General features: G+C 53.4%; 2 long non-coding RNA genes across 3 annotated transcripts; one reads left to right on the forward strand and one right to left on the reverse strand.

Annotated features, from left to right (window-relative positions):
• Window positions 1-2,726: 2,726 nt before the first annotated feature.
• Window positions 2,727-3,497, reverse strand: LOC117194771. The gene is made up of 4 exons (XR_004474915.1): window positions 3,456-3,497; window positions 3,244-3,382; window positions 2,892-3,179; window positions 2,727-2,819 (listed from the first exon to the last, which is right to left on the reverse strand). It is a non-coding gene; the product is annotated as an uncharacterized LOC117194771 (long non-coding RNA).
• An 18,772-nt stretch (window positions 3,498-22,269) lies between these two features.
• Window positions 22,270-25,904, forward strand: LOC117194337. 2 transcript variants are annotated; one of them, XR_004474801.1, is made up of 3 exons: window positions 22,270-22,296; window positions 25,539-25,676; window positions 25,742-25,904. It is a non-coding gene; the product is annotated as an uncharacterized LOC117194337 (long non-coding RNA). The 2 variants fall into 2 exon arrangements; XR_004474802.1 differs by lacking the exon at window positions 22,270-22,296 and adding an exon at window positions 25,424-25,464.
• The last annotated feature ends 1,470 nt before the right edge of the window (window positions 25,905-27,374 follow it).

A 27,374-nucleotide genomic window follows, 5' to 3' on the forward strand; every position in this document is an offset into this window, starting at 1 on the left:
GTAGCCATATCGGACGGTGAGCCGGATATGGACATGGACGAAGCGAACGAAGGACGAGCAGAAGTTTAATGCCAATGCCACCTTAAAATAGACAATAATTAAACACAATTAACAACAACCTGCAAATGACCATTAAACATACTCACCTGCTATTAAACTGACAGAGCTGCCCCTCCAGCAGCTGCCTCGCCACTCCTGCAACTCTCTTGAGGCATAATGGGCGAAACTTGGAGGCCTCATCAGCAGCACTACCGCCAATCCAACAAAAGTCCAGAGGCCAGCCACTAAAACACAAAGAAAAACAGTCAATTCACGCCAACACGAAAAACTGCCAAAACACAAGAAATTCACTCTCACCTGCCAATCACCAGACAGAGCTGACCAACAAGAAGCTGCCTCGCCATCAACATCATCAATTTTCTGCCAAAGGGGCGGAAAAGGAGGCCTCTTCTGATGACGCTGCCGCCTGACCATGGCCGTGACGTCACGCCACTCCGAACCAACAGCTGCCAATTCCAACGACGACGCAGATGCTGGCGCCTGTTGCCGCTCCGCTGGGTTACACCCGTCTCTCATGCCAATTATGTGAGGGCGGGATGGCCTGGTGTTGAGCCGCCGGACGCCAGCAAATCCTGCAAAAGGAAGAAGAAACAGGAGGGAGAAACAGACTGCCAAAACATAAAATACTCACCTGCTGTTTTACGCCAACACAAACCAGACAAGGGTCGCCACAAATAACATCCAAACGCCGACAGTACCTGCAAATAAACACGAATTAAAATCAAAGCCGAAACAAACACCTCCTCATCTGGGTGGCCGGACCAGCAGCCATTCAAAACGCAACTACAAACCGACGATGAACGTGGCCGAGGAGGCCAGGCCAATACTACTGACAACGCATCCTGGGTGGCCGGACCAGAGCCACTCGAGGCCAGACGAGGGTCGAACAGACGCCACAGCGACGGCGGCAGAGCGGCCCGCAGAGGCGCCCTAGCAGCAGCAGCAGCAGCCAACAACACCAACACCAACACCGCCAATAGCAGCAGCAGCAGCAGAGCCCTCGGCGCAGGCGCCAATACCAACGCCCCAGCCAATGCAGAGCGCCGACGCCACAGCCACCCAGCGAGTGAGTACCCAGCCATTGCCATGGCCGAAATATCCACGGCCACAGCCACTCCCCCTCGAGCCCCATCACATCAGCAGCAACAGCAGCGCCAATACCAACTGCAAATCCCGCAACCCCGCCAAATCCCAAAATCCCGCCAAACACAAAGGGAAAGGCCGAAAAGACGCCACTTTTCCCGCCTCTCACACTCTCGGACAGTTCGGGAGTAACGGGAGAGGGAGAAGACGGAGGAGAGCCGGCAAGCCGACGCGCAAGAGCGGAGCGCCAAAACGACCAACGGGCAGCCACACACACACACACGACCGGATCGAATCTGTTGCGAGTCGAACCTGGTTCGAGCTCGAGCAGCGGGTCGATCCGGGCCAATGCTGAGCCTGCACAAATGCCGTCAATCCCACCAACACCAAAACGACGCCGCGCCCTCATCGACAGTGGGAGTGACGATGAGGGTGAGGGTGAGAGGAAGCAGGCCAGACGACGGGCCGCCATCACCAGCAGCGGCCGCCAATTGGGAAGCCGAAGAAAAAAAGGCAGACAATGGAGGAACTAGAGGCTATTGTCCAGGAGCAGCTGAGGCAGCACGAGTTGAGGGAGCAACAGCAGAAGCAGCAGAAACGGACGGCACATGCAGCCAACACCAACACAGTTGCCGATCCTGCCACTCTGCCGCAATCAACACAGCCAACACATGCCCCTGCCCCTGCCCCTGCCCCTGCCACTAGTATAAATACAAATAGCCAGACCCACAGCCATCACCAACATCAAAAACAGACAATACAAAGACAATCACCAGCCACTCACACAGACAATACCACAATTAACAATAGAGATAATAATGACGCCAATACAAATACAAATACAAATACACCTGCCAATACAAACACCAACACCACCACCGCCATCACCATCACAAACACCCCTGCCACTACCACCGACGATGACATCCGGCACGGCGAATTCGGGCATCAGCCCACGCCGCCGGATTGGATTCGCAGCAGTATGCTGAACGAGGGGTTCACGGTTCGGTTTGTAAGGGCAATCACCGATCGATTCGATCGCAGCCGTCAATACAACCTATTCGAGGCTGAGATCGCCCCCAAACCGGACCGTGGCCAATACGAGGTGTTGAAGCTGCGACGCCCATCACGGTTGAGAGACTTGGAGTCTCCCGTGACCCTGCCCAGTGCCATCGATGCCAGGTGTTTGGCCACACCCGCGCATACTGTAGACGAGCTGCTGTCTGCATGAAATGCGCGGGTGGACATCTGACGACGGAGTGCAGCAAGCCAAGGAACGTTGCTCCCAAGTGCACCAACTGCCAGGGCGCCCACATCAGCGCCTACAAGGGCTGCAGCGCCTACAAGGCAGCCAGGCAGCGGCTCCTGGCCCACAGGGTCGCCAGGGAGGAGGAGCATCGACGGCAGCAGCAGCAGCCAACACAACACCGACAACAGCCAATCCAACGCCGCCAGCAGCAGCCACATCCACAGCCACTCCATAACCCGCAGCAGCAACGCCAACACCAACCGGGTCGCCAGCATCGGCAACAGCATCGGTATGGCGACCATCATCCCCAGCCATCGACCAGGGGGCGCCAACACCAGAGGGTCCAGCCGATGCAACCGATCGCGAATGATGCCCCGACGCCACGCCAACACCAGCAGCTCAGTGCGATGGCAGCTGTGCCAAACATCTAAAAGAGAGCGCCATTAAACTCAAAATGCTGGAGGAAAGGTTGGCAGCAATGGCCACGCCGATCGCAAACCTGACAGAGGCTAGAGGCGGGGGCTTGGCAGCCATGCCGCCACTACAGACAACACCATCTACACACCCGCCGCCACCACAACCAGCCGCCAATACAGCAGCAGCAGTAGCCATATCGGACAGTGAGCCGGATATGGACATGGACGACGACAGCCAATGGACCGACGAAGAGCCTTATGAGGACCTAGGTAGGTTTCTAAATGGACAATCCAGTGGCGACTATGAAAGCGACGGATTATACGGCGTCTACTGATTGCGCCAAATAGCAGAAGTTTAATGGCAATAAAACCTAAAAATAGACAAAATTAAACACAATTAACAACAATCTGCAAATGACCATTAAACATACTCACCTGCTATTAAACTGACAGAGCTGCCCCTCCAGCAGCTGCCTCGCCACTCCTGCAACTCTCTTGAGGCATAATGGGCGAAATTTGGAGACCTCATCAGAAGCACTACTGTCAATTCCAACAGAAGTCCAGAGGCCAGCCACTAAAATACAAAGAAAAACAGCCAATTCACGCCAACACGAAAAAACGCCCAAAACACACAAAAACACACGTACCTGCCAATCACCAGACGAGCTGCACCCACAGCAGCTGCCTCGCCATGAACATCATCAATTTTCTGCCAAAGGGGCGGAAAAGGAGGCCTTTTTTGAACCGATGACGAACGTGGCCGAGGAGGCCAGGCCAATTCTACTGACAACGCATCCTGGGTGGCCGGACCAGCAGCCACTCGGATGCGGCCAACAACAATACAATCGACAACGTATCCTGGTGGCCGGACCAGCAGCCACTTGGATGCGGCCAATATCACGATTCGTTGGCATCACTTTTCGATGCCAATGCCAACACACTGGACAATGCATCTTCGGGTGGCCGGACCAGTGCCCCTCGGTCTGCTGCACCAAACCAACAGACAGATGCAACGTGGGCGGCCGGACCAGAGCCGCTCGCCATCAACACCATCATTGCCCACGATGCACGCCAATACTCACAACCAGCCAGCCAATAAACAACACACAGGGGGACAACAGAGCCGGCCGGTATACGGCGTAATGTTCGCATTGCGTTTGATATGCCTGCCGGTGCTCCGTTGTTGTTTGTCCTCCTGTTAGAAATAAAATAAATATAAATAATATGTTTATATGTGTGTAAATGTATGTCAATTATCGTTTATTTTACCTTGTCTGCATCAATGTTCTTGTTGTAGATGTCAATCCTGTTGTTTTTTGTAGTTTTTGCATGTCCGTAGATAGTTTTAGTTACTTACCTGTGATATTAGAATTAAGTTTTTGTAAATTAATGTAGTTTTTCTGTAGTTAATTGTATATTTTTCGTGGTTTTCTAATTAGTTTTACCTTCTTACTCTTCTTCCCAACCTATCTGCCATTCCCATAATTCCCCTTGACACGTGGTATTACCAAAAATACCACGCAAATACCAGACTATGACCGATAACACACCAAAAAGCCATTTCAAATTTAAAATGCATTTATCAATGCCCAGTGTGTTATCGGTCGCAAATTCGGCAATTTATGCCCAGCCAATTCCTCCCCACCCCCTACCCACTTCAAATGCCACTAAATGCCAAATGCGGTTGAGCAGGAGCAAAATTAACACTGCCAACCTCCGCCACTCTGCCAAACGCCCCAATAAAGCCATTTCAACCGCCCATATGATGCTATGCGGTCGACTCTTCGGAGCGTCACGCGCCCGGATCGAAAGATCCGGAAGTTTACAGTATCCGGGCGGTTATACGGGAGCAGGCATTTATCCCCCCCCCCCCCCCCCCCCTCCTATCCCATCCCCAACAACAGAGCAGCCACTACACACAGCACAAACATAAGACACTGGCCACTAACCAACGACAACGACAACACACACAGCCACTAAAACAAACGGCTATTCCAATTCTCCATTTCCTACTTATCGGTGCTGCTGCCCTCGGACCACTTTCATCTCACTCAATATTGGGGTGAGTGAAAGTGGAACCGGGGGTGAGAGCACCGGTAAATGACGATCGGCGATCGGGCCAGTCGAGTTGAGGGGGAGAGTATGGGAGTTGGCGGACATGTGAGAGTACCACCATGAACCTCGTCCGCCACTCTCATCTCGTCCACCCGCTCGAGAGGTCGCGATCGTCGGACGTACGTGCCATAACCGTTTCGTGTCGCCGTTTTCCGTTGTCTTGCTGTTGTGCTTTGTTTTCTTTTTTGTGGTGTCTGTCGTGTGCCGTGCCGTGCCGTGCCGCCTTTCCTCCACCACACCCATTACTTACCTTGACAAACTTTTGTTCCCGTCCACATCGTAAAAAAAACGAGGGGAACGTTGTGAGTTGCTGCGGAGACCGCAACTCTACAGTTATACCCGATACTAAGTCAGTATGGCTCTCCTCCGGCAGACGCCGCTAATATTAAACGACACGACAAGGAGTGCGTGCGAGAGAGACAGAAAATCAGTCTGAGCGTGACGTCGGGGCTGCGTAGCCAGTGCAAATTGATTTGTTCCTTTTGGCTATAAAAATGATCTGATCTGATCCAGATTCAGCAATCTGATAGATATGGTCATTATCTATGATTCTGCGTTTTTAGTTTTCTCGAATGTGCAATATTGTGGATGCAACAGATTATCGTCCTTTGTGGGGGCGGAAAAGGGTGGGGCGAAATTCTGAGATATACGTTTTATAGTCAGATCTAACAGAAGTGCGGATACCAAATTTGGTTTTTCTAGCCTAATAGTCTCTGAGATTTGTGGATGCCCCAGATTTTCGTCCTTTGCGGGGGCGGAAGGGGGTGTGGCGAAATTTGGACACGAAACGGTCAAGGTCCGATAGCACAGGAGTGTGAATACCAAATTTGGTTGCTCTGGCTCTTATAGGTTCTGAGATCCTTGAACTCATATTTTGCAATTGGCAAAGCCGACCATGAAACCTGTGTGTTAGAGAGAGACAGAGCGAGAAAGAATGAAATTGTTTTCTTGATTCTGGCTATAATAATTATATGATCTAGTTGACATTTAACACTCTAGAACATATACTCATCCTCTACGATTCTGCGTTTTTGGTTTTATCGTATCTTTAAAAATGTGGATGCCACAGATTTTCGTCCTTTGTGGAGGCGGAAGTGGGCGGGGCGAAGTTTTGAAATATTTTTGTAGCAGTGACATATCACAGAAGTCTGGATCCAAAACATCGTTGCACTAGATCTTATAGCCTTTGAGCACTAGGCGCTGAAGGGGACGGACGGACGGACGGACGGACGGACGGACGGACGGACCGACGGACAGACGGACAGACAGACAGGGCTCAATCGACTCGGCTATTGATGCTGATCAAGAATATATATACTTTATGGGGTCGGAAACGATTCCTTCTGGACGTTACACACATCCACTTTTACCACAAATCTAATATACCCCAATACTCATTTTGAGTATCGGGTATAAAAAGAGAATAAAAGTGCCAATAAATTACATTAAACACAAACACACACAAGAGACTTTTCAATTAAAGAACAACAAACAGGCAGCAGATCGCCAACACACAAAGCAACAGCCAGCCATGACCAGAGGAATGGCCAGACGAGGGACAACCAGACGACACAGCGACGGCGGCAGAGCGGCCCGCAGAGGCGCCCTAGCAGCAGCAGCAGCCAACAACACCAACACAAACGCCGCCAATAGCAGCAGCAGCAGCAGAGCCCTCGGCGCAGGCGCCAACACCAACGCCCCAGCCAATGCAGAGCGCCGACGCCACAGCCTTCCATCGAGTGAGTACCCAGCCATTGCCATGGCCGATATATCCACGGCCACAGCCACTCCCCCTCGAGACACATCACAAAAACCGCGCCAAACGCAAAGGGAAGGGCCGATGGGACGCCGCTCTCGCTGCCGCTTTTCCCGCCTCTCACGCTCACGGGAGAGGGAGAAGACGGAGGAGAGCCGGCTAGCCGACGCGCAAGAGCGGAGCGCCAAAACGGCCAACGGGCCGCCACACACACACACACGACCGGATCGAACCCGTTGCGTGTCGAACTTGGTTCGAGTTCGAGCAGCGGGTCGATCCGAGCCATAGCCCAGTCAGCACCAATACTACGACAAACAGCAGCAACTACACAACCACAATCACAGCCAATCCCACCAACACCAAAACGACGCCGCGCCCTCATCGACAGTGGGAGCGAAGATGAGGATGAGGGTGAGAGGAAGCAGGCCAGAAGACGGGGCCGCCATCACCAGCAGCGGCAGCAGCGGCCGCCAATTAGGAAGCCGAAGAAGAAAAGGCAGACAATGGAGGAGCTGGAGGCTATTGTCCAGGAGCAGCTGAGGCAGCACGAGCTGAGGGAGCAACAGCAGAAGCAGCAGAAACGGACGGCACATGCAGCCAACACCAACACAGTTGCCGATCCTGCCACTATGCCGCAATCTGCACAGCCAACACATGCCCCTGCCCCTGCCCCTGCCACTACTATAATTGCCAATAGCCAGACCCACAGCCATCACCAACATCGACAACAGCCAATACATAGACAATCACCAGCCATTCACACAGACAATACCACAATTAACAATAGAGATAATAATGACGCCAATACAAATACAAATACACCCGCCAATACAATCACCAACACCACCGCCATCACCATCACAAACACCCCTGCCACTACCACCGACGATGACATCCGGCACGGCGAATTCGGGCATCAGCCCAGCCAGGAACGTGGCTTGAGGATCCTCATCCGAGGACTCTCCCACTCCACGCCGCCGGATTGGATTCGCAGCAGCATGCTGAATGAGGGGTTCACGGTTCGGTTTGTAAGGGTGATCACCGATCGATTTGATCGCAGCCGCCAATTCAACCTCTTCGAGGCTGATATCGCCCCCAAACCGGACCGTGGCCAATGCGGGGTGTTGAAGCTGCGACGCCTGGGTGGGAGGCCCGTCACGGTTGAGAGACTTGGAGTCTCCCGTGACCCTGCCCAGTGCCATCGATGTCAGGTGTTTGGCCACACCCGCGCATATTGTAGACGCGCTGCAGTTTGCATGAAATGCGCGGGTGGACACCTGACGACGGAGTGCAGCAAGCCAAGGAACGTTGCTCCCAAGTGCGCCAACTGCCAGGGCCAGCACATCAGCGCCTACAAGGGCTGCAGCGCCTACAAGGCAGCCAGGCAGCGGCTCCTGGCCCACAGGGTCGCTGTCCAGGAGCATCGACGGCAGCAGCAGCAGCCGCAGCCACTACGGCAACAGCCACAGCAAATGCAGCAGCCAATACAGCAGCAACAGCCAGCACATCGTCTCCAGCAGCCATCACAACGTCACCAGCAGCCACTACAGCGACAGTTGCAGCAGCAGCCACCCATACAGCCACTCCACCCACAGCCGCAGCAGCAACGCCAACGCGGTCCGGGTCGGCAGCATCGTCAACAGCTACAGCATCGCGACCAACATCCCCAGCCACTGGCCGAGGGGCGCCAACACCACAGGGTCCTGTCGATGCAGCCGATCCCAAATCGTGCTCCGACGCCACGCCAACCCCAGCTACAGCAGCAGCCAGGCGCCCAGTGCGATGGGAGCTGTGCCCATATCCTGAAAAGATATGCCGTAAAAATTAAAGAGCTGGAGGATAAGCTGGCAGCAATTTTGACGAAACTGACAAACCTGCTGCAGGCAAGGGACGAGAGCACGAGAGCCGCCACTTCAGACAAAAACAGCAGCAGCAGCATCCACACAGCCATCACCACGACCAACTGCAAATACGCACCATGACGCCGCAGCCATATCGGACTCCGAATCCGATATGGACTGCGAAGCAATTGACGACGAACATGACGACGAATGGACCGACCACGATCCATTCGACGATCTGGAGGGTCTGGGCCAAGTGTGGAGGGCCCAAATCGCCAGCGCACGCGAAAGCATGCGATCGGGCGGTGCCTGTTAATGCGCCCAATCGTTGATCCAGAGACAGCCACTGCAACAAAGGAAAAAAGACGTCAATACGGACAACAACGAAAAACGGCCAAAACACACAAAATCCACCCCTCCCTGCCAATCACCAGACAGAGCTGACCAACAAGAAGAAGCCTCGCCATCAACATCAACAATTTCCTGCCAAATGGGAGGAATATGAGGCCCCTTTCTGATGACGCTGCCACCGACCATCACAATGACGTCACGCCACTCCAATCAGACAACAGCCATTCCAACGACGACGCAGATGCTGGCGTCTGTTGCCGCTCCGCTGGGTCGCACCCGTCTCTCATGCCAATTATGTGAGGGCGGGATGGCCCGGTGCTGAGCCGCCGGACGCCAGCAAATCCTGCAAAAGAAGGTGAAACAGGAGAGAGGCTGCCGATAAACACGAATACTCACCCGCAAACGTCTCTTACGCCAACACAAATCAGACAAGGGTCGCCAGCAACAACATCCAAATCAACGAAAGGCACCTGCAAATAAACGCAAATTAAAATCAAAAAGCCAAAACAAACACCTCCTCACCTGAGTGGCCGGACCAGCAGCCATTCAAAACGCAACTACAAATTGACGAAGAACGTGGCCGAGGAGGCCAGGCCAATCCACCTGACAGCGCATCCTGGGTGGCCGGACCAGCAGCCACTTGGATGCGGCCAATCAACAATTAAAATCGACAACGCATCCTGGTGGCCGGACCAGTTCGCCACTTGGATGCGGCCAATAACTCCGACCATTGCCATCACACACCGATGCCAATGCCAACACGATGACAATGCAGTTGGGTGGCCGGACCAGTGCCCTCGAGTGCAGCAGCCAACACTAACCAACAGACAGATGCAACGTGGGCGGCCGGACCAGAGCCGCTTGCCATCAAGACCATCATTGCCCACGATGCACGCCAATACTCACAACCAGCCAATAAACAACACACAGGGGGACAACAGAGCCGGCCGGTATACAGCGTAATGTTCGCATTGCGTTTGTTATGCCGGCCGGTGCTTCGTTGTAGTTGTCCTCCTGTTAGAAATAAAATAAATATAATTAATATGTTTATATGTTGTAAATGTATGTCAATTATCGTTTATTTTACCTTGTCTGCATCAATGTTCTTGTTGTAGATGTCAATCCTGTTGTTTTTTGTAGTTTTTGCATGTCCGTAGATAGTTTGTCCATAGTTTTAGTTACTAGCCTGTGATATTAGGAATAAGTTTTTGTAAATTAATGTAGTTTTCTGATTAGTTTTATTACCTTTTTCCTCTTCTTCCCCACCTATCTGCCATTCCCATATTTCCCCTGACATGTGGTATTACTAAAAATACCACGCAAATACCAGACTTGACCGATAACACACCAAAAAAGCCAATACAAATTCAAATTGCATTTCTCAATGCCAGTGTGTTATCGGTCGCAACTTCGGCAATTATGCCCAGCCAATTCCTCACCCACCCCCCACCCACTTCAAATGCCACTAAATGCCAAATGAGGCTGAGCAGGAATAAAATGAACACTGCCATCCTTCGCCACTCAGCCAAATGCCCCAACAATGCCAATACAACCGCCCACAAGATGCTATGCGGTCGACTCTTCGGAGCGTCTCGCGCCCGGATCGTAAGATCCGGAAGTTGAAAGTATCCGGGCGGTTATACGGGAGCAGGCAAACTTTCCCCTTCCCATCACATCCCATCCTTGACAACAGAGCAGCCAATTCACACAGCACAGAGAAACATTAGACACGGGCCATTGCACAACAACAACACACACAGCCACTGAAACAGAAGGCCGTTCAAATCTTCCATTGCCTACTTATCGGTGCTGCTGCCCTCGGACTACTTTTATCTCACTGAATATTGGGGTGAGTGAAAGTGGAACCGGGGGTGAGAGCACCGGTAAGTGACGACCGGCGTGGGAGTGGGGGAGTTGGCGGACATGTGAGAGTTCCACCATGAACGTCGTCCACCCGCTCGAGAGGTCGCGATCGTCGGACGTATATAAATTGAACCCCCGCCGCCGCCATTAAAATAAAATAAAATCGCAAGTTTGTTTGTTCGTTGCCATCAGTGTTGCCCGTGTCGTTTGTCGTTTTGACTGTTTTGTCGTTTATCGTTTGCCGTGTCATTTGTGCTCTGGTGCCAAAAAATAAAGACAGTGAAGGCCAGACGACGCCAAGCCAAGCCAGGCAGCAGCCATTTTGTGTCGCCCACCCCCCCCCTCACCATTCGCCGCTGCACATGACCATTCCAAACGCGGAAAAGTTCTCCTCGCCAATCCACCACGCTCCAGCCCTTCCTTCACCGCACCCACTACTATCTCCGACAAGCTTTAGTTCCTGTGACACTACAAACATCACAAACATCACAAACTAAAAGAGATAACTGTGATAGACAAGAAAAAAAGAGAACTAAGGTGCCAATAAATACATTAAATACAAACACACACAAGAGACTTTTCAATTAAAGAACAACAAACAGGCAGCAGATCGCCAACACACAAACCAACAGCCAGCCATGACCAGAGGAATGGCCAGACGAGGGACAACCAGACGACACAGCGACGGCGGCAGAGCGGCCCGCAGAGGCGCCCTAGCAACAGCAGCAGCAGCCAACAACACCAACACAAACACCGCCAATAGCAGCAGCAGCAGCAGAGCCCTCGGCGCAGGCGCCAAAACCAACGCCCCAGCCAATGCAGAGCGCCGACGCCACAGCCATCCATCGAGTGAGTACCCAGCCATTCCCATGGCCGACATATCCACGGCCACAGCCACTCCCCCTCGAGCCCCATCACATCAGCAGCAACAGCAGCGCCAATACCAACCGCAAATCCCGCAATCCTGCCAAATCACAAAATCCCGCCAAACACAAAGGGAAAGGCCGAAAAGACGCCACTTTTCCCGCCGCTCACGCTCTCGGACATACAAAACTGTTCAGGAGTAACGGGAGAGGGAGAAGACGGAGGAGAGCCGGCAAACCGACGCGCAAGAGCGGAGCGCCAAAACGGCCAACGGGCATCCACACACACACACACGACCGGATCGAACCTGTTGCGGGTCGAACCTGGTTCGAGTTCGAGCAGCGGGTCGATCCGTGCCAATGCCCAGCCTGCACAAATACCACCAATCCCACCAACACCAAAACGACGCCGCGCCCTCATCGACAGTGGGAGTGACGATGAGGGTGAGGGTGAGAGGAAGCAGGCCAGACGACGGGCCGCCATCACCAGCAGCGGCAGCAGCGGCCGCCAATTGGGAAGCCGAAGAAGAAAAGGCAGACACTGGAGGAGCTAGAGGCTATTGTCCGGGAGCAGTTGAGGCAGCACGAGCTGCGGCAGCAACAACAGAGGCAGCAGAAACGGACAACAAATACAGCCAACACCAACACAGTTGCCGCTCCTGCCACTATGCCGCAATCTGCACAGCGAACACATGCCCCTGCCCCTGCCCATGCCCCTGCCACTACTATAAATGCCAATAGCCAGACCCACAGCCATCACCAACATCGACAAAGGCCAATAAATAGACAATCACCAGCCATTCACATAGACAATACTGACAATATCAATACATATAATGACGCCAACGCAATTACAATTACAAATACACCTGCCAAGACCAATACCAACACCACCACCGCCATCACCATCACAAACACCCCTGCCACTACCACCGACGATGACATCCGGCACGGCGAATTCGGGCATCAGCCCAGCCAGGAACGTGGCTTGAGGATCCTCATCCGAGGACTCTCCCACTCCATGCCGCCGGATTGGATTCGCAGCAGTATGCTGAACGAGGGGTTCACGGTTCGGTTTGTAAGGGCAATCACCGATCGATTCGATCACAGCCGCCAATTCAATCTCTTTGAGGCTGAGATCGCCCCCAAACCGGACCGTGGCCAATGCGGGGTATTGAAGCTGCGACGCCTGGGTGGGAGGCCCATCACGGTTGAGAGACTTGGAGTCTCCCGTGACCCTGCCCAGTGCCATCGATGTCAGGTGTTTGGCCACACCCGCGCATATTGTAGACGCGCTGCAGTTTGCATGAAATGCGCGGGTGGACACCTGACGACGGAGTGCAGCAAGCCAAGGAACGTTGCTCCCAAGTGCGCCAACTGCCAGGGCCAGCACATCAGCGCCTACAAGGGCTGCAGCGCCTACAAGGCAGCCAGGCAGCGGCTCCTGGCCCACAGGGTCGCTGTCCAGGAGCATCGACGGCAGCAGCAGCAGCCTCAGCCAATACGGCAACAGCCACAGCCAATGCAGCAGCCAATACAGCAGCAACAGCCAGCACATCGTATCCAGCAGCCACCACAACGTCACCAGCAGCCACTACAGCGACAGTTGCAGCAGCAGCCACCCACACAGCCACTCCACTCACAGCCGCAGCAGCAACGCCAACGCGGTCCGGGTCGGCAGCATCGGCAACAGCTACAGCATCGCGACCAACATCCCCAGCCACTGGCCGAGGGGCGCCAATACCAAAGGGTCCAGCCGATGCAGCCGATCCCAAATCGTGCTCCGACGCCACGCCAACCCCAGCTACAGCAGCAGCCAGGCGCCCAGTGCGATGGGAGCTGTGCCCATAATCTGAAAAGATATGCCGGTAAAATTAGAGAGCTGGAAGAAAAACTGGCAGCAATTTCAACGAAACTGACAAACCTGCTGCAGGCAAGGGACGAGAGCACGGGAGGAGTGCCGCCACAACGGACAACAACAGCAGCAGCAGCATCCACACAGCCATCACCACGACCAGCACCAAATACGCACTTTGACGCCGCAGCCATATCGGAATCCGAACCCGATATGGACTGCGAAGCAATTAATGACGATGATGACGACGAGTGGACCGACCACGATCCATTCGACGATCTGGAGGGTCTGGGCCAAGTGTGGAGGGCCAAATCGCCAGCGCAGCGCCAGCGCAGCGCCAGCGATCGGGCGGCGCCTATTGATGTGCCCAATCGTCGATCCAGAGACAGGCACTGCAACAAAGGAAAGAGACGTCAATACGGACAACAACGAAAAACGGCCAAAACACACAAAAATCACACGTACCTGCCAATCACCAGACAGAGCTGACCATCAAGAAGCTGCCTCGCCATCAACAATGACAATTTCCTGCCAAAGGGATGGAAAAGGAGGCCTTCTTTGATGACGCTGCCGCCTGACCATGGCCGTGACGTCACGCCAATCCGAACCAACAGCTGCCATTTCCAACGACGACACAGATGCTGGCGCCTGTTACCGCTCCACTGGGTCACACCCGTCTCTCATGCCTGGCCTGCTTCCTCTCTCCCTCATCCTCATCTTCGCTCCCACTGTCGATGAGGGCGCGGCGTCGTTTTGGTGTTGGTGGGATTGGTGGCATTTGTGTAGGCTGGGCTATGGCTCGGATCGACCCGCTGCTCGAGCTCGAACCAGGTTCGACTCGCAACAGGTTCGATCCGGTCGTGTGTGTGTGTGTGGCGGCCCGTTGGCCGTTTTGGCGCTCCGCTCTTGCGCGTCGGCTTGCCGGCTCTCCTCCGTCTTCTCCCTCTCCCGTTACTCCTGAACAGTTTTGTGCGTCCAAGAGCGTGAGAGGCGGGAAAAGTGGCAGTGAGAGCGGCGTCTTTTCGGCCTTTCCCTTTGTGGTTGGCGCGGTTTTTGTGATGGGTCTCGAGGGGGAGTGGCTGTGGCCGTGGCTATATCGGCCATGGCAATGGCTGGGTACTCACTCGATGGATGGCTGTGGCGTCGGAGCTGTGTATGGCTGGGTCGTTGGTGGTGGCGCTTGCGCCGAGGGCTCTGCTGCTGCTGCTGCTATTGGCGGTGTTTGTGTTGGTGTTGTTGGCTGCTGCTGCTGCTGCTAGGGCGCCTCTGCGGGCCGCTCTGCCGCCGTCGCTGTGGCGTCTGGTTGACCCTCGTCTGGCCATTCCTCTGGTCATGGCTGGCTGTTGGTTTGTGTGTTGGCGATCTGCTGCCTGTTTGTTGTTTTTAATTGAAAAGTCTCTTGTGTGTGTGTGTTTGTGTTTAAAGTACTTATTGGCACTTTTATTCTTTTTTGTTTTATGATGTGGACGGGAACAAAAGTTTGTCAAGGTAATTAATGGGTGTGGTGGAGGAAGGGCGGCACGGCACGGCACGGCACACAACAGACACCACAAAAGAAAACAGGGCAACACAGAAAAAGAAAACGTCAATGGCGACACGGCACAGAACAACGAAAAAAGCGACACGACACGAAACGGTTCTGGCACGTCCGACGATCGCGACCTCTCGAGCGGGTGGAAGAGATGAGAGTGGCGGACGAGGTTCATGGTGGAACTCTCACATGTCCGCCAACTCCCATACTCTCTCCTCCACACTCGAATGGCCCGATCGCCGATCGTCATTTACCGGTGCTCTCACCCCCGGTTCCACTTTCACTCACCCCAATATTGAGTGAGATGAAAGTGGTCCGAGGGCAGCAGCACCGATAAGTAGGCAATGGAGAATTGGAATAGCCGTTTGTTTTAGTGGCTGTGTGTGTTGTCGTTGTCGTTGGTTAGCGGCCAGTGTCTTATGTTTGTGCTGTGTGTAGTGGCTGCTCTGTTGTTGGGGGGTGGGGTAGGATGGGGGGGGGGGGGGGGATAAATGCCTGCTCCCGTGTAACCGCCCGGATACTGTAAACTTCCGGATCTTTCGATCCGGGCGCATGACGCTCCGAAGAGTCGACCGCATAGCATCATATGGGCGGTTGAAATGGCTTTATTGGGGCGTTTGGCAGAGTGGCGGAGGTTGGCAGTGTTAATTTTGCTCCTGCTCAACCGCATTTGGCATTTAGTGGCATTTGAAGTGGGTAGGGGGTGGGGAGGAATTGGCTGGGCATAAATTGCCGAATTTGCGACCGATAACACACTGGGCATTGATAAATGCATTTTAAATTTGAAATGGCTTTTTGGTGTGTTATCGGTCATAGTCTGGTATTTGCGTGGTATTTTTGGTAATACCACGTGTCAAGGGGAATTATGGGAATGGCAGATAGGTTGGGAAGAAGAGTAAGAAGGTAAAACTAATTAGAAAACTACGAAAAATATACAATTAACTACAGAAAAACTACATTAATTTACAAAAACTTAATTCTAATATCACAGGTAAGTAACTAAAACTATCTACGGACATGCAAAAACTACAAAAAACAACAGGATTGACATCTACAACAAATACATTGATGCAGACGAGGTAAAATAAACGATAATTGACATACATTTACAACATATAAACAAATTAATTATATTTATTTTATTTCTAATAGGAGGACAAACAATGCGCAATGCGAACATTACGCTGTATACCGGACGGCTCTGTTGTCCCCCTGTGTCTTGTTTAGTGGCGATGGCTGGATTGATGGTGTTGGCGTGCATCGTGGGCAAAGTTGGAGATGGCGAGCGGCTCTAGTCCGGCCGCCCACGTTGCATCTGTCTGTTGGTTTAATGCAGCAGACCGAGTGGCACTGGTCCGGCTACCCGAGATGCGTTGTCCAGTGTGTTGGCGTTGACATCGGTGTGTGATGTCAGACTGTCATTATTATTGGCCGCATCCAAGTGGCAACTGGTCCGGCCACCAGGATACGTTGTCGACTTACTTGTTGATTGGCCGCATCCGAGTGGCTGCTGGTCCGGCCACCAGGATGCGTTGTCAGCAGAGTTGGCCTGGCCTCCTCGGCCACGTTCGTCATCGGTTCAAAAAAGGCCTCCTTTTCCGCCCCTTTGGCAGAAAATTGATGATGTTCATGGCGAGGCAGCTGCTGTGGGGCAGCTCTGTCTGGTGATTGGCAGGTACGTGTGTTTTTGTGTGTTTTGGGCGTTTTTTCGTGTTGGCGTGAATTGGCTGTTTTTCTTTGTATTTTAGTGGCTGGCCTCTGGACTTCTGTTGGAATTGACGGTAGTGCTTCTGATGAGGTCTCCAAATTACGCCCATTATGCCTCAAGAGAGTTCCAGGAGTGGCGAGGCAGCTGCTGGAGGGGCAGCTCTGTCGGTTTAATAGCAGGTGAGTATGTTTGTTGGTCATTTGCAGATTGTTGTTAATTGTGTTTAATTATACCCGATACTCAAAATGAGTATTGGGGTATATTAGATTTGTGGTAAAAGTGGATGTGTGTAACGTCCAGAAGGAATCGTTACCGACCCCATAAAGTATATATATTCTTGATCAGCATCAATAGCCGAGTCGATTGAGCCCTGTCTGTCTGTCCGTCTGTCCGTCCGTCCGTCCGTCCGTCCGTCCGTCCGTCCGTCCCCTTCAGCGCCTAGTGCTCAAGGACTATAAGAGCTAGAGCAACGATGTTTTGGATCCAGACTTCTGTGATATGTCACTGCTACAAAAATATTTCAAAACTTCGCCCGCCCACTTCCGCCCCCACAAAGGACGAAATGCTGTGGCATCCACATTTTTAAAGATACGATAAAACCAAAAACGCAGAATCGGTGAGGATGACCATATCTTCTACAGTGCAAAATCTGAACCAGATCGTATAATGATTATAGCCAGAATCAAGAAACCAATTTCATTCTTTCTCGCTCTGTCTCTCTCTAGCACACAGGTTTCATGGTCGGTTTTGTCAATTGCAAAATATGAGTTCAAGGATCTCAGAACCTATAAGAGCCAGAGCAACCAAATTTGGTATCCACACTCCTGTGATATCGGACCTTGACCGTTTCGTGTCCAAATTTCGCCACACCCCCTTCCGCCCCCGCAAAGGACGAAAATCTGGGGCATCCACAAATCTCAGAGACTATTAAGGCTAGAGTAACCAAATTTGGTATCCGCACTTCTGTTAGATCTCACTATAAAACGTATATCTCAGAATTTCGCCCCACTACTTTTCGCCCCCACAAAAGACGAAAATCTGTTGCATCCACAATATTGCACATTCGAGAAAACTAAAAACGCAGAATCATAGATAAGGACCATATCTATCAGATTGCTGAATCTGGATCAGATCGGATCATTTTTGTAGCCAAAAGCAAGAAATCAATTTTCAGTGGCTACGCAGCGCCCGACGTCACGCTCAGACTGATTTTCTGTCTCTCTCGCACGCACTCTTTGTCGTGTCGTTTAATATTAGCGGCGTCTGCCGGAGGAGAGTTATACTGACTTAGTATCGGGTATAACCGTAGAGTTGCGGTGTCCGCAGCAACTCACAACGTTCCCCCTCGTTTTTTTCTATTTTTAGGTTTTATTGGCATTAAACTTCTGCTATTTGTCGCAATCAGTAGACGCCGTTTAATCCGTCGCTTTCGGAGTCGCCACTGGGTTCTCCATTTAGAAACCTACCTAGGTCCTCATAAGGCTCTTCATCGGTCCATTGGCTGTCGTCGTCCATGTCCATATCCGGCTCACCGTCCGATATGGCCACTGCTGCTGCTGTATTGGCGGCTATTGGAACCGCTGCTGCTGCTGCTGCAGCCAATCTGGTGAGCTGCTCTGCCATCCGTTCGATCATCCTTTCCAAATCTGTTATACGCTGTACGTACAATTGCAGGTTTTGAGCGCAGCTGCCATCACACTGGGCGTCTGGCCGCTGCTGCTGCTGGTGTTGGCGTGGCGTCGGAGCATCATCCGCGATCGGCTGCATCGGCTGGACCCTCTGGTGTTGTCGCCCCCTGGTCGATGGCTGGGGATGTTGGTCGCCATACCGATGCTGCTGCCGATGCTGCCGATCCGGTTGGTGTTGGCGTTGCTGCTGCGGATTATGGAGTGGCTGTGGATGTGGCTGCTGCTGGTGACGTTGTATTGGCTGGTGTCGCTGTTGGCTTGGCTGTGGCTGCTGTCTGCGACGCTCCTCCTCCCTGGCGACCCTGTGGGCCACGAGCCTCTGCCTGGCTGCCTTGTAGGATGGGCATCCTTTGTATGAGCTGATGTGCTGGCCCTGGCAGTTGGCGCATTTGGGATTGACGGCCCTTGGCTTGCTGCACTCCGTCGTCAGGTGCCCGCCCGCGCATTTCATGCAAACTGCAGCGCGTCTACAATATGCGCGGGTGTGGCCAAACACCTGACATCGATGGCACTGGGCAGGGTCACGGGAGACTCCAAGTCTCTCAACCGTGACGGGCCTCCCACCCAGGCGTCGCAGCTTTAACACCCCGCATTGGCCACGGTCCGGTTTGGGGGCGATATCAGCCTCGAAGAGGTTGAATTGGCGGCTGCGATCAAATCGATCGGTGATCACCCTTACAAACCGAACCGTGAACCCCTCATTCAGCATGCTGCTGCGAATCCAATCCGGCGGCGTGGAGTGGGAGAGTCCTCGGATGAGGATCCTCAAGCCACGTTCCTGGCTGGGCTGATGCCCGAATTCGCCGTGCCGGATGTCATCGTCGGTGGTAGTGGCAGGGGTGTTTGTGATGGTGATGGCGGTGGTGTTGGTGATTGTATTGGCGCGTGTATTTGTATTTGTATTGGCGTCATTATTATCTCTATTGTTAATTGTGGTATTGTCTGTGTGAATGGCTGGTGATTGTCTATGTATTGGCTGTTGTCGATGTTGGTGATGGCTGTGGGTCTGGCTATTGGCAATTATAGTAGTGGCAGGGGCAGGGGCAGGGGCAGGGGCATGTGTTGGCTGTGCAGATTGCGGCATAGTGGCAGGATCGGCAACTGTGTTGGTGTTGGCTGCATGTGCCGTCCGTTTCTGCTGCTTCTGCTGTTGCTCCCTCAGCTCGTGCTGCCTCAGCTGCTCTTGGACAATAGCCTCCAGCTCCTCCATTGTCTGCCTTTTCTTCTTCGGCTTCCTAATTGGCGGCCGCTGCTGCCGCTGCTGGTGATGGCGGCCCCGTCTTCTGGCCTGCTTCCTCTCACCCTCATCCTCATCTTCGCTCCCACTGTCGATGAGGGCGCGGCGTCGTTTTGGTGTTGGTGGGATTGGCTGTGATTGTGGTTGTGATTGTGGTTGTGTAGTTGCTGCTGTTTGTCGTAGTATTGGTGCTGACTGGGCTATGGCTCGGATCGACCCGCTGCTCGAACTCGAACCAAGTTCGACACGCAACGGGTTCGATCCGGTCGTGTGTGTGTGTGTGGCGGCCCGTTGGCCGTTTTGGCGCTCCGCTCTTGCGCGTCGGCTAGCCGGCTCTCCTCCGTCTTCTCCCTCTCCCGTTACTCCTGAACGGTTTTGTATGTCCGAGAGCGTGAGAGGCGGGAAAAGCGGCAGCGAGAGCGGCGTCCCATCGGCCCTTCCCTTTGCGTTTGGCGCGGTTTTTGTGATGTGTTTCGAGGGGGAGTGGCTGTGGCCGTGGATATATCGGCCATGGCAATGGCTGGGTACTCACTCGATGGAAGGCTGTGGCGTCGGCGCTCTGCATTGGCTGGGGCGTTGGTTTTGGCGCCTGCGCCGAGGGCTCTGCTGCTGCTGCTGCTATTGGCGGTGTTTGTGTTGGTGTTGTTGGCTGCTGCTGCTGCTGCTAGGGCGCCTCTGCGGGCCGCTCTGCCGCCGTCGCTGTGTCGTCTGGTTGTCCCTCGTCTGGCCATTCCTCTGGTCATGGCTGGCTGTTGGTTTGTGTGTTGGCGATCTGCTGCCTGTTTGTTGTTCTTTAATTGAAAAGTCTCTTGTGTGTGTTTGTATTTAATGTATTTATTGGCACCTTAGTTCTCTTTTTTTCTTGTCTATCACAGTTATCTCTTTTAGTTTGTGATGTTTGTAGTGGCACAGGAACTAAAGCTTGTCGAAGATAGTAGTGGCGGGGTGAAGGAAGGGCTGGAGCGTGGTGGATTGGCGAGGAGGCTGCTGCCTGGCTTGGCTTGGCGTCGTCTGGCCTTCACTGTCTTTATTTTTTGGCACCAGAGCACAAATGACACGGCAAACGATAAACGACAAAACAGTCAAAACGACAAACGACACGGGCAACACTGATGGCAACGAACAAACAAACTTGCGATTTTATTTTATTTTAATGGCGGCGGCGATGGTTCAATTTATATACGTCCGACGATCGCGACCTCTCGAGCGGGTGGACGAGATGAGAGTGGCGGACGAGGTTCATGGTGGAACTCTCACATGTCCGCCAACTCCCCCACTCCCACGCCGGTCGTCACTTACCGGTGCTCTCACCCCGGTTCCACTTTCATTCACCCAATATTCAGTGAGATGAAAGTAGTCCGAGGGCAGCAGCACCGATAAGTAGGAAATGGAAGATTTGAACGGCCTTCTGTTTCAGTGGCTGTGTGTGTTGTTGTTGGGCAATGGCCCGTGTCTAATGTTTCTCTGTGCTGTGTGAATTGGCTGCTCTGTTGTCAAGGATGGGATGGGATGGGAAGGGAAAGTTTGCCTGCTCCCGTATAACCGCCCGGATACTTTCAACTTCCGGATCTTACGATCCGGGCGCGAGACGCTCCGAAGAGTCGACCGCATAGCATCTTGTGGCGGTTGTATTGGCATTGTTGGGGCATTTGGCTGAGTGGCGAAGGATGGCAGTGTTCATTTTATTCCTGCTCAGCCTCATTTGTCATTTAGTGGCATTTGAAGTGGGTGGGGTGTGGGTGAACAATTGGCTGGGCATAATTGCCGAAGTTGCGACCGATAACACACTGGGCATTGAGAAATGCAATTTGAATTTGTATTGGCTTTTTTGGTGTGTTATCGGTCAAGTCTGGTATTTGCGTGGTATTTTTAGTAATACCACATGTCATGGGAAATATGGAATGGCAGATAGGTGTTGAAGAAGAGGAAAAAGGTAATAAAACTAATCAGAAAACTACTAATAATATACAATTAACTACAGAAAAACTACATTAATTTACAAAAACTTATTCCTAATATCACAGGCTAGTAACTAAAACTATGGACAAACTATCTACGGACATGCAAAAACTACAGAAACAACAGGATTGACATCTACAACAAATACATTGATGCAGACGAGGTAAAATAAACGATAATTGACATACATTTACAACATATAAACATATTAATTATATTTATTTTATTTCTAACAGGAGGACAAACAACAACGGAGCACCGGCCGGCATAACAAACGCAATGCGAACATTACGCTGTATACCGGCCGGCTCTGTTGTCCCCCTGTGTGTTGTTTATTGGCTGGATGTGTGTATTGGCGTGCATCGTGGGCAATGATGGTGTTGATGGCAAGCGGCTCTGGTCCGGCCGCCCACGCTGCATCTGTCTGGTGGAGATGGCGCATCCAATCGAGTGGCACTGGTCCGGCCACCCGAGATGCGATCGTGGGATGGAGTGGCATTGACATCGGTGTGTGATGCCAACGAATCATGTAATTGGCCGCATCCAAGTGGCTGCTGGTCCGGCCACCAGTATGCGTTGTCAGCAGAGTTGGCCTGGCCTCCTCGGCCACGTTCGTCATCGGTTCAAAAAAAGGCCTCCTTTTCCGCCCCTTTGGCAGAAAATTGATGATGTTCATGGCGAGGCAGCTGCTGTGGGGGCAGCTCTGTCTGGTGATTGGCAGGTACGTGTGTTTTTGTGTGTTTTGGGCGTTTTTTTTTTTCGTGTTGGCGTGTATTGACTGTTTTCCTTTGTATTTTAGTGGCTGGCCTCTGGACTTCTGTTGGAATTGACGGCAGTGCTGCTGATGAGGCCTCCAAATTACGCCCATTATGCCTCAAGAGAGTTCCAGGAGTGGCGAGGCAGCTGCTGGAGGGGCAGCTCTGTCAGTTTAATAGCAGGTGAGTATGTTTAATGGTCATTTGCAGATTGTTGTTAATTGTGTTTAATTATTGTCTATTTTAAGGTGGCATTGGCATTAAACTTCTGCTATTTGTCGCAATCAGTAGACGCCGTATAATCCGTCGCTTTCAAAGTCGCCACTGGATTGTCCATTTAGGAACCTACGTAGGTCATCGTAAGGCTCTTCGTCGGTCCATTGGCTGTCGTCGTCCATGTCCATATCCGGCTCACTGTCCGATATGGCTACTGCTGCTGCTGTATTGGCGGCTGGTTGTGGTGGCGGCGGGTGTGTAGGTGGTGTTGTCTGTAGTGGCGGCATGGCTGCCAAGCCCCCGCCTCTAGCCTCTGTCAGGTTTGCGATCAGCGTGGCCATTGCTGCCAACCTTTCCTCCAGCATTTTGAGTTTAATGGCGCTCTCTTTTAGATGTTTGGCACAGCTGCCATCGCACTGAGCTGCTGGCCGCTGCTGCTGCTGGTGTTGGCGTGGCGTCGGGGCATCATTCGCGATCGGTTGCATCGGCTGGACCCTCTGGTGTTGGCGCCCCCTGGTCGATGGCTGGGGATGATGGTCGCCATACCGATGCTGTTGCCGATGCTGCCGACCCGGTTGTTGTTGGCGTTGCTGCTGCGGGTTATGGAGTGGCTGTGGATGTGGCTGCTGCTGGCGGCGTTGGATTGGCTGTTGTCGTGTGGTGTTGGCTGCTGCTGCTGCCGTCGATGCTCCTCCTCCCTGGCGAGCCTGTGGGCCAGGAGCCGCTGCCTGGCTGCCTTGTAGGCGCTGCAGCCCTTGTAGGCGCTGATGTGGGCGCCCTGGCAGTTGGCGCACTTGGGCGCAACGTTCCTTGGCTTGCTGCACTCTGTCGTCAGATGTCCACCCGCGCATTTCATGCAGACAGCAGCTCGTCTACAGTATGCGCGGGTGTGGCCAAACACCTGGCATCGATGGCACTGGGCGGGGTCACGGGAGACTCCAAGTCTCTCAACCGTGATGGGCCTCCCACCCAGGCGTCGCAGCTTCAACACCCCGCATTGGCCACGGTCCGGTTTGGGGGCGATATCAGCCTCGAAGAGGTTGAATTGGCGGCTGCGATCAAAGCGATCGGTGATCACCCTTACAAACCGAACCGTGAACCCCTCATTCAGCATGCTGCTGCGAATCCAATCCGGCGGCGTGGAGTGGGAGAGTCCTCGGATGAGGATCCTCAAGCCACGTTCCTGACTGGGCTGATGCCCGAATTCGCCGTGCCGGATGTCATCGTCGGTGGTAGTGGCAGGGGTGTTTGTGATGGTGACGGCGGTGGTGGTGTTGGTAATTGTATTGGCGGGTGTATTTGTATTTGTATTGGCGTCATTATTATCTCTATTGTTAATTGTGGTATTGTCTGTGTGAATGGCTGGTGATTGTCTATGTATTGGCTGTTGTCGATGTTGGTGATGGCTGTGGGTCTGGCTATTGGCAATTATAGTAGTGGCAGGGGCAGGGGCATGTGTTGGCTGTGCAGATTGCGCATAGTGGCAGGATCGGCAACTGTGTTGGTGTTTGCTGCATTTGCCGTCCGTTTCTGCTGCTTCTGCTGTTGCTCCCTCAGCTCGTGCTGCCTCAGCTGCTCCTGGACAATAGCCTCCAGCTCCTCCATTGTCTGCCTTTTCTTCTTCGGCTTCCTAATTGGCGGCCGCTGCTGCCGCTGCTGGTGATGGCGGCCCCGTCTTCTGGCCTGCTTCCTCTCACCCTCACCACATCTTCGCTCCCACTGTCGATGAGGGCGCGGCGTCGTTTTGGTGTTGGTGGGATTAACGGCATTTGTGCAGGCTCAGCATTGGCCCGGATCGACCCGCTGCTCGAGCTCGAACCAGGTTCGACTCGCAACAGGTTCGATCCGGTCGTGTGTGTGTGTGTGGCTGCCCGTTGGCCGTTTTGGCGCTCCGCTCTTGCGCGTCGGCTTGCCGGCTCTCCTCCGTCTTCTCCCTCTCCCGTTACTCCCGAACTGTCCGAGAGTGTGAGAGGCGGGAAAAGTGGCGTCTTTTCGGCCTTTCCCTTTGTGTTTGGTGGGATTTTGGATTTGGCGGGGTTGCGGGATTTGCAGTTGGTATTGGCGCTGCTGTTGCTGCTGATGTGATGGGGCTCGAGGGGGAGTGGCTGTGGCCGTGGTTATATCGGCCATGGCAATGGCTGGGTACTCACTCGCTGGGTGGCTGTGGCGTCGGCGCTCTGCATTGGCTGGGGCGTTGGTATTGGCGCCTGCGCCGAGGGCTCTGCTGCTGCTGCTGCTATTGGCGGTGTTGGTGTTGGTGTTGTTGGCTGCTGCTGCTGCTGCTAGGGCGCCTCTGCGGGCCGCTCTGCCGCCGTCGCTGTGGCGTCTGTTCGACCCTCGTCTGGCCGCGAGTGGCTCTGGTCCGGCCACCCAGGATGCGTTGTCAGTAGTATTGGCCTGGCCTCCTCGGCCACGTTCATCGTCGGTTTGTAGTTGCGTTTTGAATGGCTGCTGGTCCGGCCACCCAGATGCGGAGGTGTTTGTTTTGGCTTTGATTTTAATTCGTGTTTATTTGCAGGTACTGTCGGCGTTTGGATGTTATTTGTGGCGACCCTTGTCTGGCTTGTGTTGGCGTAAAACAGCAGGTGAGTATTTTGTGTTTTGGCAGTCTGTTTCTCCCTCCTGTTTCTTCTTCCTTTTGCAGGATTTGCTGGCGTCCGGCGGCTCAACACCAGGCCATCCCGCCCTCACATAATTGGCATGAGAGACGGGTGTAACCCAGTGGAGCGGCAACAGGCGCCAGCATCTGCGTCGTCATTGGAATTGGCCGCTGTTGGTTCGGAGTGGCGTGACGTCACGGCCATGGTCAGGCGCAGCGTCATCAGAAGAGGCCTCCTTTTCCGCCCTTTGGCAGAAAAATTGATGATGTTGATGGCGAGGCAGCTTCTTGTTGGTCAGCTCTGTCTGGTGATTGGCAGGTGAGAGTGAATTTCTTGTGTTTTGGCAATTTTTTTGTGTTGGCGTGAATTGACTGTTTTACTTTGTGTTTTAGTGGCTGGCCTCTGGACTTTTGTTGGATTGGCGGTAGTGCTGCTGATGAGGCCTCCAAATTTCGCCCATTATGCCTCGAGAGAATTGCAGGAGTGGCGAGGCAGCTGCTGGAGGGGCAGCTCTGTCAGTTTAATAGCAGGTGAGTATGTTTAATGGTCATTTGCAGATTGTTGTTAATTGTGTTTAATTATTGTCTATTTTAAGGTGGCATTGGCATTAAACTTCTGCTATTTGTCGCAATCAGTAGACGCCGTATAATCCGTCGCTTTCGAAGTCGTCACTGGATTGTCCATTTAGGAACCTACGTAGGTCCTCATAAGGCTCTTCATCGGTCCATTGGCTGTCGTCGTCCATGTCCATATCCGGCTCACCGTCGATATAGCTACTGCTGCTGCTGTATTGGCGCTATTGGAACTGCTGCTGCTGTTGCTGCAGCCATTTGGTGAGTTGCTCTGCCATCTGTTCGATCCTCCTTTTCCAACTCTGTTATACGCTGTACGTATAATTGCAGGTTTGAGCGCAGCTGCCATCGCACTGGGCGTCTGGCCGCTGCTGCTGCTGGTGTTGGCGTGGCGTCGGAGCATCATTCGCGATCGGCTGCATCGGCTGGACCCTCTGGTGTTGGCGCCCCCTGGTCGATGGCTGGGGATGTTGGTCGCCATACCGATGCTGCTGCCGATGCTGCCGATCCGGTTGGTGTTGGCGTTGCTGCTGCGGATTATGAGTGGCTGTGGATGTGGCTGCTGCTGGCGACGTTGTATTGGCTGGTGTCGCTGTTGGCTTGGCTGTGGCTGCTGTCTGCGACGCTCCTCCTCCCTGGCGACCTGTGGGCCACGAGCCTCTGCCTGGCTGCCTTGTAGGATGGGCAACCCTTGTAGGCACTGATGTCTGGCCCTGGCAGTTGGCGCACTTGGGAGCGACGTTCCTCGCTTACTGCACTCCGTCGTCAGATGTCCACCCGCGCATTTCATGCAGACAGCAGCTCGTCTACAGTATGCGCGGTGTGGCCAAACACCTGGCTTCGATGCACTGGGCAGGGTTCACGGGAGACTCCAAGTCTCTCAACCGTGATGGGCCTCCCACCCAGCGTCGCAGCTTCAACACCCCGCATTGCCACGGTCCGGTTTGGGCGATCTCAGCCTCGAAGAGGTTGAATTGGCGGCTGCGATCAAATCGATCGGTGATCACCCTTACAAACCGAACCGTGAACCCTCATTCAGCATGCTGCTGCGAATCCAATCCGGCGCTGGAGTGGGAGAGTCCTCGGATGAGGATCCTCAAGCCACGTTCCTGGCTGGCTGATGCCCGAATTCGCCGTGCCGGATGTCATCGTCGGTGGTAGTGGCAGGGGTGTTTGTGATGGTGATGGCGGTGGTGGTGTTGTGTTTGTATTGGCAGTGTATTTGTATTTTGTATTTGTATTGGCGTCATTATTATCTCTATTGTTAATTGTGGTATTGTCTGTGTGAGTGGCTGTGATTGTCTTTGTATTGTCTGTTTTTGATGTTGTGATGGCTGTGGGTCTGGCTATTTGGCATTATAGTGGCAGGGCAGGGGCAGGGGCAGGGGCATGTGTTGGCTGTGCAGATTGCGGCATAGTGGCAGGATCGGCAACTGTGTTGGTGTTGGCTGCATCTGCCGTCCGTTTCTGCTGCTTCTGCTGTTGCTCCCCAGCTCGTGCTGCCTCAACTGCTCCTGAACAATAGCCTCCAGCTCCTCCATTTGCCTTTTCTGGTGATGGCGGCCCGTCGTCTGGCCTGCTTCCTCTCACCCTCATCGTCACTCCCACTGTCGATGAGGGCGCGGCGTCGTTTTGGTGTTGGTGGGATTTGGCATT

This window comes from Drosophila miranda (genome assembly GCF_003369915.1).
Source record: "Drosophila miranda strain MSH22 chromosome Y unlocalized genomic scaffold, D.miranda_PacBio2.1 Contig_Y3_pilon, whole genome shotgun sequence".
NCBI lineage: Eukaryota > Metazoa > Arthropoda > Insecta > Diptera > Drosophilidae > Drosophila > Drosophila miranda.